The following is a 13,430-nucleotide window of genomic DNA, read 5'->3' as shown; positions in this document are numbered from 1 at the left end:
ATGTTGAGCGAGACTTCCAGGCAGAAATGGCATCAATTGTTTCAATTCCATGTAATTGTTGTCAGAACGTTTGTCCATCTGACCTCATTGTTGGTGATGCACTATTTAACTTCTGCAAGGGGAACATGAAATAGCAACAAAAACAATAGCAATGACACTTGTACCTGACAATAATACTCAGTAAATGTATACACAATCACTGACATTTAGTTCAAGATGGTATCTATTGTGGCTGGACTTCCATTGCATTATCAAGACACTCCTCTGTATACTAAAGGTCAGACAGCCTCAAGGGTTGTGATTTATACACTGCAAGTTAAGATCAGTTGTTAAAATTTTTTGGCGTGCTTTTGCCAGATCGATAGCTGCTTTGTGTGGTCACAAAGAAAGTAGACATTACTCAGCACTTAACAGCTGTTTCATTACAAGACCATAAGACCGTAAGACGTAGTAGTAGAATTAGGCTATTTGGCCTCTTGAGACAGCTCTGCTATTTCATCGTGGCTGATCCAATCTTCCTCTCAGCACTACTCTCCTGCCTTCTCCCCAAGTCGCTTCATGCTCTAACTATTGAAGAATCTATAAACCTCTGCCTTGAATATACATAAGGACTTGGCCTTCACAGCTGCCTGTAGCAACAAATTCCACAAATTCACCACTCTCTAGCTATAGATATTCCTCCACATCTCCATTCTAAAGAGGATGCCCCTTTATTCTGAGGCTGTGCCATCTGGTCCTAGACTCTCCCACCAGACAAACATCCTATCCACATCCACTCTAACAAAGCATTTCACCATTCAATAGGTTTCAATTAGGTCACCCCTCATTCTTCTGAATCCTAGTGAATACAGGCCCAAAGCTATCAAATGATCTTCACGTGACAGCTGTTCAATCCTGGAATCATTTTCATGAACTTCCTTTGAACTCTCTCCAATGTTAGCACATCATTGCTAAGATAAGGGGCCCAAAACTGCTCACAATACTTCAAGTGTGGCCTCACCAGTGCTTTATAACTTCTCAACATTACATCCTTGCTTTTATATTCTAGTCCTCTTGAAATGAATGCTATCATTGCCTTTGCCTTTCTCACCACAGACTCAATCTGCAAATTAACCTCTAGAGAATACTGCACAATGACTCCCAAGTCCCTTTGCACCTCAGGTTTTTGAATTTATTCTCCATTTAGAAAGTAGTGTATGTTTTTATATTTCTACCAATGTGCATGACCATAAACTTCCTGACATTGTATTTCATCTGCCACTTCTTTACCCATTCTCCTAATCCGTCCAAGTTCTTCTGTAGCCTCTCTACTTCCTCAAAACTCCCCGCCCCTCCAACCTTTGTATTGTCTGAAAACTTTGCAACAAAGCCATCAATTCTATCATCTAAGTCACTGACATGTGATGTAAAAAGAATCAGTCCCAACACAGACCCCCGTGAAACACTATTAATCACTGCAGCCTGTCGGAAAAGGTTCCCTTTATTCCCATTCTTGGCCTCCTGCCAATCACCTACAGGTTGATACATGCTCATATCTTTCCTGTAATACCACATGTTCTTAATTTGTTAATCAGCCTCATATATGGTAACTTCTCAAAGGCCTTCTGAAAATCTAAGCCCACAGCATCAACCAATCCACTTTTGTCTTTCCTGCTTGTTATTTCTCCCAAGAATTTTAACAAATTTGTCAGGCAAGATGTTTTCTTGAGGAAGCTATGCTGGCAATGGCCTATTTTATCATTTGCCTCCAAGTACCCTGAAAGCTTATCCTTAATAATCAACTCCAACATCTTCCTAACTACTGAATTCAGACTAACTGACCTTTTATTTCCTTTCTTTTGCCTCTCTCCCTTCTTGAAGAGTAGAGTGACTTTTGTAATTTTGAGTCTTCCAGAATCTAGTGATTCTTGAAAGATCATTACTAGTGCTTCTGCAATCTCTTCAGCCACCTCTTTCAGAGCACTGTGGTTTACACCATCTGGTCCAGGTGACTTATCTACCTTCTGACCGTTCAGTTTCACAAGAACCTTCTCACTACCAATGGCAACTTCACATACTTCTGACCCCTGACACCTGGAAATTCCATCATACTGCTAGTGTCTTCCGCAGTGAAGACTGATGCAAAATATTTATTCAGTTCTTCAACCATTTCCTTGCTCCCATTACTACCTCTCCAGCAATGATTTCCAGTGGTCTGATATCCATTCTCTCCCCTCTTTTACACTTGATAAATCTGAAGAAACTTTTGGTATCCCCTTTAGTATTATTGACCAGATTACTTTTGTATTACATCTTTTCCTTCTTAATGACTTTTTAGGTGCTTTCTGTTGTTTTTTAAAAGCTTCCCAAACCTCTAAATTCCTATTAATTTTTGTTCTATTATATGCACTCTCTTTGGCTTTTATGTTAGCTTTGGCTTCTCTTGTTATCCAGTATTGCGTCAGTTTGCCTTTAGAATTCTTCTTCCACTTTGGAATGTGTTAATCTTATGCCTTCCAAATTGCTCCCAGAAATTCCAACCATTGCTGCTCTGCTGTCATCCCTGCTAGTGTTTTCTTTCCAATCAATGCTGACCTCCTCCTCTCTCATGCCTCTGTAATTCCATTTACTCCATTGTAATACTGATACATATGACATTAGCTTCTGCCTCTCAAATTTCAGGGTGAATTCAATCATATTATGATCACTTGCCCCTAAAGTTGTTTTTTTACCTTAAGCTCTCTAATCAATTCTGGTTCATTGCACAACACCCAATCCAGAATAACTGATCCTCTAGTGGGTTCAACCATAAAATGCGCTTTAAAAAAAAATCTCGTTGTCATTCTAGAAATTCTTCTTCTTGGGATCCAGCATCAATCTGATTTTCCCAATCTACCTGCATATTGAAGTCCCCTGTGACTATTGTTTACATTGCTTTTTTGATATTTATTTTCTATCTCTCATTGTGATTTGTAAACCACTTCCTTACTGATCTGTATACAACTCCCATCAGGATCTTTTTACCCTTGCAGTTCCTTAGCTCCACTCACAAGGATCCAACACCTTCTGATCCTCTGTCATCTTTCTAATGATTAGATTTCATGTCTTACCAACAGAGTTACGCCACCCCAGCTGCCTCTCTGCAAGTCCTTTTGATACAAAGTGTATCCTTGGATGTTAAGTTCCCAGCTATGATCTTCATTCAGTCATGATTTAGTGATGCCTACAACATCTGTAACTGTGCTACAGGTTCTTCAACCTGATTTCATACATTGTTCGCATTCAGATATAACACTTCCAATCTTGTATTCACCTTTTCGATTTTGTCAGACTTTTAAATTGCAAATTGTCCTGACTGCAAAATTGACTGCAATTCTGCCCTATCACCAGCTTCTCCTTGCTTTGAGTCTCACTACACACTACATTTGTTTGAAAACCAATCATCTTATCCTGAGCACTATCAATCTGGTTCCCATCCCCCTGCCAAATTAGTTTAAACCCTCATGAACAACTCTCACAACCTTTCCTGCAAGGATATTGGACACCCTTGGGTTCAGGTATAACCCATCCCTTTTGTACAGATCCCCAGAAGTGATCCCAATGATCCATAAATCTGAAACCCCGCGCCCCCCCCCCCCACCGTCCCTTCCACCAGTTCCTCAGGCATGCATTCATCTGCCAAATCATCCTATTCTTATCCTCACTGGCAGCAGTCCAGAGATGACTATGAGTTACATGCAAAAGTATATGAATGGCATACATCATCCTGCCACTTTGTCATAAGTACACAACTTACTAAATTAAAATTGAGCTAGACATGCATTCCAGACTCTCTTGTTTTTGCTTCAATTAGTTTTATGTTTTGGAGTTACAAAACATAACACTTAGGATCTGATAGGTTTCTAGAGGAGTGCCCTCATTCTTCTAAATTGCAAGGAATGCAGACTCTTTGAACAATTATCATCAATTTATACGTGCCCTTGCTGTGTGGCAATTATTTTCAGTAGTCAGCTAATGTCTGAATAATTTGATCAATGCAGCACACTCTCTGCAATATGGTACTCAACAAACATGCAAATCTTTGAGCTGTTATTCTGAAAAGAAAATCAACCTAGCGTATCATCAGAAACCTGCATTTAAAATGTTTGTGTCGCTCTGCATCAAACTGAATGTGGTCTTTGATTCGGTTGAATAATTAATGAATTATTCAGCCATTTAGATTATATGTTTGTTAATTACTTAGTAAATTTATAGGAGAAAATGACACAATCAATTCTGTAGACAAAAAAGTAATTTCCTGCCAATCCATGTAAATATGTGACCAAGATCTGTTCGGATTAAAAATGCTGAAGGCATTGTGATTTCAGCCAAGTTAATTGTTAGTTTTGATGTGGAACAAGACTTTTCTATTCTAGGCATGATGAGAAGGGGAAACTGTTGGCATGTTTTTGGATTTTCAGGAGGCTTCAGACAATTTCATGATAGTCAGTTCATTACTCTGCCTTGTCTCCCAAAAATAATTGATAAAATCTGTTATCCACTTATTATAGGACACCCAAAATAATACATCAGAATTCTTACATAACAGCATATAAAATAGAAGCAGCCTCCTTGTGCCTACTTTATCATTCAATAAGGTTGTGGTTTATCATTTAACTCAGTGTTTTCTTACACCAACCACACGTTCCCTATTTCTCTCCTGCCTATCAATCCTTTTTCTCTCTCCTCCTGATCTATATAGCCCCCATCACCATGTCTCTTCCCCCCCACTTCTCCCTTTTTATCTGCTCATCACTGACACACTCCTCCCACTGGTTCACCTCTCCAATACACCTATCTGCCCTCTGTTCCTCCTTTCCTTTATTTCATTTTCTCTCCTATCAGATTCCATCATCTGCAGCCCTCTGCTGCTTCCACCTATCACTTCCCGACCTAGGTCACGATTTCCACTCTCCCCTGTCCCATCTATTACCTATCGTCACCTGGATCCATCTATCACTTGCCAGCTTTCCTTCCCCCTTTTTTTTTTAAACTGCCTTTCTCCACTCTATCATTCAGTCCACATTGAGGGTCTGGACTCAGAATGTTGACTATCCATTTGTCTCCATCAATACTCCCTGACCTGCTGAGTTCCTTCAACAGATTGTGTTACTCTTGGATACACAAAGTGGTGAAACATGCACAATGTTCCTCAGTGTGATTCACAAAGATCAACTATTCTCTGGGTGAGGAAATCTAATTTTCATTTCTGTGCAGAATGGTAAACCATGTGTTTTGAGATTGTGACTAATAGTTTTATACATCACAGCTGGGATAAACACCAACACTCTATTCACTTTTTCAAATTCCTTAAGAATTTTTGCAGCTGCCCTCCCAGCTGCATCTCTGTGATTGAAGAGGGGCTTGCTGGTGACAGGTACGTGTAGAGGATAGGAGATAAATCAGTGACTTGTTAAACAAGTTCAAGAATTACAGGGTCTGTTTGAACAGCAGATCTGGGGTGTTTGAAAATAAGAGTTTTCAGGAACCAATGGCATTCTATCTTTAAAATTATGTTTTATATTTGATGTGTATGCATCGATAACCCAGTCCTTGCAATAGATTTGTTTGAATGAGTGTGTGTGTGCCTGTGTGTGTGTGTGTGTGTGTGTGTGTGTGTGTGTGTGTGTATATGTATATATGTGTGTGCGTGTGTGTGTGTGTGTGTGTGTGTGTGTGTGTGTATGTCTGTGCGTGCACACGCACATGTGTTTGTTTATGTATATGTGTGTTTGATTATGTATGTGTGTGTATAAAATCGCTCAGTGCATTTCATTTTTTTACACGGAATATTGTGCTGGGAAACTTGTCCTGTTAACTATTGGCTAAGGTCCAATATTCTTTTGACTGTGTGACTAGGCACAGCTCAAATGGCATCTATAAATCTGCTGACAACTCAACTATTGTTGGCAGAATTTCCGATGGTGATGAGAAGGCATACAGGAATGAGATATATCAGCTAGTTGAGTGTTGTCACAGCAACAACCTTGCACTCAACGTCAGTAAGACCAAAGAATTGACTGTGGACATCAGAAAGGGTAAGACAAGGGCACACCCACCAGTCCTCATTGAGGGATCAGTATTGGAAATGATGAGCAATTTCAAGCTCCTGGGTGTCAGTATTGCTGAGGACCTATCCTGGACCCAGCATATCAATGCAGTTACAAAGAAGGCACACAGCTGCATTATTTCATTAGGAGTTTGAGGAGATTTGGCATGTCACCAAAGACACTGACAAATATATTTAGATATACAATGGAAAACATATACAATGGCTGCATTAGGGGTGGGGTGGAAGGCCACTGCAGAGGATCGAAGCTGCAGAAAGTTGTGAGCTCAGTCAGCTCCATCATGGGCAATAGCCTCCCCAGCATCCAGGACAGCTTCCAGGAGCAATGCCTCAAAAAGGTAGCATCCATCGTTAAAGTCCCCTTCCCTCAAGTCATGGCCCCATTGCTACCATTGGGGGGAGGTAAAGAAGCATGAAGACACACACTCCATGATTCAGGAATAGCTGCTTCCCCTCTGCAATCAGATTTCTGAATGGACGTTGAACCCATGAACGTTAACTACCTCACTTTTCTTTTCTCTCTTTTTGCACTATTTATTTTACTTTGTTAATATATACACTTACAGTAATGTAAAGTTATTTATTATTACTTATTGCAATGTACTGCTGCCTCATAACAACAAATTTCATGACATGCTGTATGCTGGTGACATTAAAACTGATACTGGTTCTGATCTCAGTGAGAAGCTTGCAGATCAGCAGGCAAAGGAGAAGATATTTTTCCAATTATTATGTTTTAGTTTAATTATTTCTAAGTGCTTTTTACATACTTTAATTAACTGTTTAACCTTTAAATTGTTTTCAAATTATTTTATCATTATGTTCATCAATTTTAATAGTTCTTAAATGTCTCTGAATGTCAGAGATATTTAAAAACTGCTGAAATCACTGATAGCTCTGTAGAAAGCAGCATTTGCATTCACACCTTTCCTTTCTGTCAAAGCTAGCTGAGGGGTGTTGGGAGATGGGGTCCGAATGCTACATCACCCGAGAGACAGTCTCTTTGGGGCCTTGCCAAAGGTGAACACAATCAGTAGATCTACTCTGAGGACATGCAGGTGAAGTAGTGATCTCGGGTGCTATTTCCATGTTGGAAGACTTGATGTGAGCAATGAGCACAGTTGTTATGTCTCTGAGAATCCTTTCATCCCCATGCATTTTTGTATTAGTGCATTTGACCTCTATTATATGGATCTGGTACAGTAATCAGTAACAGGATTTCTGAACTGTTCCTGCAAGAAAATTGAAAAGCTAATTCTGCAGGGGGCACTCTATCCCTGCCTTTGCAAAATGCCTGTGATGCATTTTGTATTGAATTGTCCAAATAGCTGAGTATCAATAATCGGAAAAAAAACACTTATGATAGTTTATTTATAATTCTCACAAGACATAGCAGAGTTAAAAACGTAATTTTTCTTCCTCGGTCAATCTGCAAACATTTTGATCCTGACAGGAATTATAACTCTGGAAGTTTTGTTTAAGAAATAGTTAACAGAACCATCATCATTCAATAAGATTAGACAGGCACTAGTAGGAATTATAGTTAGCTTTTGTCTTTCATCCATAAAGGATATTTGTGAATGTATTTGAATTATGGATAAATTTGGCGAGTATAGCCTAAAAGCAAGTAAACAAACTAATCTTCAATTAAATGCTTATATTAACTTAGACCAATTACAAAAAGGTGGCAAATCTTAACTGTGTAGTGCACAACTGTGGATCTGCCCTGGGAATCACAAAGCAGGGGGTCATGGCTGAAAAGTACGTGGAATTGATTGCCAGTGAAATAAATTAGATGTGTCACTTCTCTTTGCACTGTATTGCTTCCTTCAAATTGGAAGTGCTACGTGCTGTCTTAACAAATACATTAAGCCTCGGTAATAAATCTTAAGAATCATTGCTTTACTAACAGCTAATACTAAATGTAGGTACATTTGAAGTTTTCCTGCTGCTGGGAGAGACTGCATCAATGTGGGGAGTACCCTTTATTACGCAAAGGATTTGATTCCATGAGTGAAGAATCACAATCTGATTTAGAATCAGGTTTATTGCTTTGCCATATATCATGAAATTTGTTGTTTTGTGGCAGCAGTACAATGCAAGGCATAAAAATGACTATAAGTTACAAAAAATAAATCACTTCTTGAGGCTCTGCCGCTTGTTAATGTAGCTGACTACAACCCGCTGCAGCCTCTTCTGATCCTGTACTTTGGAGACTCCATACCAGGTGGCGATGCAAGCAGAATGCTCTCCACTGTGCATCTGTGGAAATTTGCAGGACTGGCTGACTTAACTTGTATAGCCATTGTGAAATAGGACCAGTCATTTGGGGTAAATTTGTTACATCCTACACTGCTTAAAAACATTTGCTTTAATTGAAGTCAGTTAAACAAAGATCTGCCTATCCTGCATTGTGCTTCTTGCATTTGAGATCATGGTACAGATCCTGATCCAGTTGAGAGCTTCGTTAGCCAGAGATTGTCATGATCAGACCTTAACTGGAGAAGTTTGTCAACTGGAAACACTACCTCTGTTTTCATCTCTCTACAGATGCTGCATGATCTGCTCTGTATCCTCAGTGTTTCCCTTTTTAATGCACATTTCCAATAACTGGTTTTGCTTTGCAGTACACAAAATTGTTGAATGGTTGAACAAGCACAAGTGGATGAATGCCTCAGCCCTGCTTCTGTCAATTATGTTCAGCCACCGTCAGTGTCCTCAAATCAGGATTTGGTGGTCAGCTTAACGTCGTGTCAACAATGAACTTCAGCCCTCTTGATGGGATGGTCAGACTCATGACTCTGTGTAACCAGGGCACCAACAAAATGGTACAAGGGTTCGCAAGGCGCTCCAGAGCATTGTAGACTCAGCCAGCTCCACTGCTGACACAACCCTCCCTACCAAAGAGAACATCTTCAAGAGGTAGCACTTCTAAAAGTGGTATCCATCATTAAGGACCCTCACAATTTGGGACATCATCAGTGTTGATTGGAGTACTGTGTTGATGCAGCAGAGGCGTTACTGCGCAGGTTCAACGAAGATTTTCGACGGGAAATGCAGTCTCTATAAAAGAGAGGTACTGTCTAGCAGAGCAGTCATTGTCAAGGTAGTCTGAGGCAGAGCAATAAGGCTTTGGTTCAACTGAGCTTCGGCAAGAACAGACAGAGGCAAGGTAAGTAGGTAAATTCATTCCTTATGTCTTATTTAAATCTTGAGAGAATAGGGGGTATGTCTATAGAGCTAAGCTGTGTGCCTCAGGTCTATGAGTGTCATTGTCATTACAAAGGTAGAAGTGCCAGGAAAACTCAAAGATCTTAAGGTGGATAAGTCACCTGGCCAGATGGACTACATCCCAGAGTCCTGCGAGAGGTTGCTGAAGATACATTGGTCACAATGTTTCAAGAATCACTTGATTCTAGAAGATTGCAAGAGAAAGGAAATTTAGGCCAATTAGCTTATTCTCAGTGGTTGGGAAAGTGTTGGAGTCTATTATTAAGGATGAGGTTTCGAGGTACTTGGAGACTAATGATAAAGTAAGTCAAAGCCAGCATAGTTTCTGTGAAGGGAAATCTTACCTGACAAATCAGTTAGAGCTCTTTGTGGAGGTAACAAAGGAGAGGTGGTGGGATGCCATTCACTTGGATTTCCAGATGGTGTCTGATAAGGTGGCTCACATGAGGCTGCTTAACAAAATAAAATCCTATGGTGTTATAGGAAAGATACTAGCATGGATAGTGGAATGGCTGACAGGCAGGAGACTGAGTGGGAGATAAAAGGAACCTTTTCTGGTTGGCTGCTGGTGACTAGCTGTGTTCCTCAGGGATCAGTATTGGGACGACTGCTTTTTACGTTTTTTGACAATGATTTAGATAATAGAATCGATGGTTTTGTGGCAAAGTTTGCAGATGATACAAAGATAGGTGGAGGGGTAGGTAGTGCTGAGGAAGCAATGCGATTGCAACAGGACTTATAGCAGGACTTGGAAGAACAGGCAAAAAAGTGGCAGATAGGTTCAAACATCAGAGGTGCAGAGGGACTTAGGAGTCCTTGTGCAAGACTCCCAGAAGGTTGAGTTTGTGGTAAAGAAGGCAAAAGTTTACATTTATTTGAATGGGAATAGAATACAAAAGCAAGGAGGTAATGCTGAGCCTTTATAAGACACTAGTTAGGCTGCACTTGGAGTATTGTCAACAGTTTTTGGCCCCATATCTCAGAAAGGATGCATTGTCATTGGAGAGAAGCCAGAGGAGGTTCATGAGGATGATTCTGGGAATGAAGGGATTAACTTATGAGGAGCGCTTGGCAGCTTCGGGCTGTACTCACTGGAATTTGGTAGAATGTGGGTGATCTCATTGAAACATATTAAATGTTGAAAGGACTAGATAGGGTGGACGTGAAGAGAATGTTTCCTATGGTGGGGAATATCCAGAACGAGAGGACACAGCCTCAAAATTGAAGCGTGACCCTTTAGAGCAGAGGTAAGAAGGAATTATTTTAGCCAGAGAGAGTGGTAAATCTGTGGAATGCTCTGCCATAGACTGTGGTGGAGCCAAATCTGTGCGTATATTTAAGGTGGAAGTTGATTGTCTCTTGATCGATCAGGGCATCAAAAGATATGACGAGAAGGCAGGTGCGTGGGGTTGAGTGGGATCGGGGATCAGCCGTGATGGAATGGTGAAGCAGACTTGATGGGCTGAATGGACTAATTCTGCTCCTGTGTCTAATGTCTTTATGGCCTACAGGAGCCTGAAGACCCACAGTCAGGAACTGATTCTTCCTCTCTGTCATCAGATTTATGCATGTTCCATGGCCACATAAATGCTACCTGGTTATTTAGTTTTGTCCTTTTTATTTATGTTTGTAATTTATAGTTTTGTATGTCTTTGAACTGCAAAGAACAACTTTCATGTCTAATGTCAGTGATAATCAGAAGGAAACTGTAGACCTGTTAGTCTGACATTAGTGGTTCGGAAATTTTTGGAATCAATTGTTAGAGATAAGATTATGGAGTTCCTGGAGGCACATGACAAGATACGCCAAAGCCAGCATGGTTTTCAGAAAGGAAAATCCTGCCTGACTAACCTACTGCAATCTTTTTGAGGAAATTACAAGCAGGGTAGACGAAGGAGATGCAGTAAATTCGGTGTACTTGAATTTTCAGAAGGCCTTTGACAAGGTGCTACACACGAGGCTTGCTTAGCAAGATAAGAGCCCACGGAAGTACGGGTGAGTTCCTAGCATAGGGGGAGCATTGGTTGATTGGCAGAGAACAGAGGATGGGATTGAAGGGATCCTATTCTGGATGGCTGCCGGTTACCAGTGAAGTTCCACAGGGGGTCGGTGTTGGGACCGCTTCTTTAAAATTTTTCTTTGCTCAGCATAGCAAAACTTCCAATTTCCAGATACACTTACATTTACATTTCTTCCCCTCACAGATATCAGGCATCAGAACACTCCCATTAAAATACAGACATCACCACAACATCCTATACAAAAGCCCTTGGTTTAGCAGACAGGTTTACATCTATATACTGCAGAAAAAGTTGCCATGTTTTTTGAAAGCTATCTGTTTTTGAGTGTACCATACATGTCAAAAAATCCACAGGAATGTATTCTATGATTAATTTATGCCAACCAAAAAGTCCAGGGGCCTTATCGAATATCCAACAAAGTAAAATGTTCTTCCTCGCACAAAAAGTCAGGATGTTAAAAAGCTTTTTCTGATGTGCATTAATAATACGACTGCTGGGTAAGCCTAAGAGAAAAGACACTGGGTCCAGTACAAACTCCATCTTCAGAATCTTTTCCATTTTACCCAAAATATCACTCCAGTATGCTTGAAGTTTGGGACAAGTTCATAAACAGTGGATAAAAGTTCCAGTATTTACTTTACATTTAGAACACATTGGAGAAACACCCAACTTAAATTTCGAGAGATGATCTGGAGTCAGATGGGCTCTATGCAGAATTTTGAGTTGCAATGCTTTAGTTCTATTACAAACTGAAATCTTCTTTGCATTATCACAGATTTTTACGATGTATATCAATGATTTGGACCATGGGATTAATATATTTGTGGCTGACGTTGCCGATGATACAAAGATAAGTAGAGGAGTGTGTCGTGTTGAGGAAAAAGACAGCCTGCAGAGAGACTTAGATAGTTTATGAGAATGGGCAAAGAAGTGGCAAATGAAATACAATATTGGAAAATGTTTGGTCATGCACTTTGGTGGAAGAAATAAACTGGCAGACTATTATTTAGATGGGGAAAGAATTCAAAATGCAGAGATGCAAAGGGCCTTGGGAGTCCTTGTGCAGGATACCCTAAAGATTAACCTCCAGGTTGAGTCGGTGGTGAAGAAGACAATTGCAATGTTGGCATTCATTTCTAGAGGTATAGAATATGAGAGCAGGGATGTGATATTGAGGCTCTATAAGGCAGTCGTGAGACCACACTGCATGTGCACACTATTGTGTGCAGTTTTGGGCTCCTTATTTTAGAAAGGATATACTGACATTGGAGAGGGTTCAGAGAAGATTCATGAGAATGTTTCCAAGAATGAAAGGGTTTACTGAATGAGGAACATCAGGCTGCTCTTGGGCTGTATTGCCTGGAGTTCAGGAGAATGACGGGGTGATCTCATAGAAACATTCCGAATGTTAAAAGGCCTGAACAGATTACATATGGCAAAGTTATTTCCTATGGTAGGGGAGTCTAGGAGAAGAAGGCATGACTTCAGGATTGAAGGACGTCCATTTAGAACAGAGATGCAGAGAAATTACTTTTGTCAGATGGTGGTAAATCTGTGAAATTTGTTGCCACGAGCAGCTGTGAAGGCCAAAACATTGAGTGCATTTAAGGCAGAGATAGATAGGTTCTTGATTACCCAGGGTACCGCAGGGTATGGGGAGAAGGCAGGGGAGTGGGGATGACTGGAAGAATTGGATCAGCCCATGATTGAATGGCAGAGCAGAGTCGATAGATCGAATGGCCTACTTCTGCTCCTATATCTTATAGTCTTAAAATAAACTTAAATGTGGTACAGGATCTGACTGCTGTACCTCTACTAAACACTTCAAATAAGTGAGGGATTGGGGAAAGCTGGAGAGGGAGCTTGTAACAGAGAAGGAGTGGAAGTTACAGGCAGAACGAAAGTGAGTGAGTGTTGCAGAGTGAACATCTAAAGAGGAGCAGAGTGTGTGAAATTGAGGGAGAGTGAGAGATAAAGAGTAAAAGTGAGAGAATGGGAAGTATGAATAAAAAATAAATTGTAAAGAGCACAACATGAGAAAGAATATGTGCCAGAGAGAGTCAGAGAAAATGTGAGAGAAAGCACGGAAA

Source organism: Mobula hypostoma, chromosome 5 (assembly GCF_963921235.1).
Source record: "Mobula hypostoma chromosome 5, sMobHyp1.1, whole genome shotgun sequence".
NCBI lineage: Eukaryota > Metazoa > Chordata > Chondrichthyes > Myliobatiformes > Myliobatidae > Mobula > Mobula hypostoma.
This window is presented reverse-complemented; position numbering follows the sequence as displayed.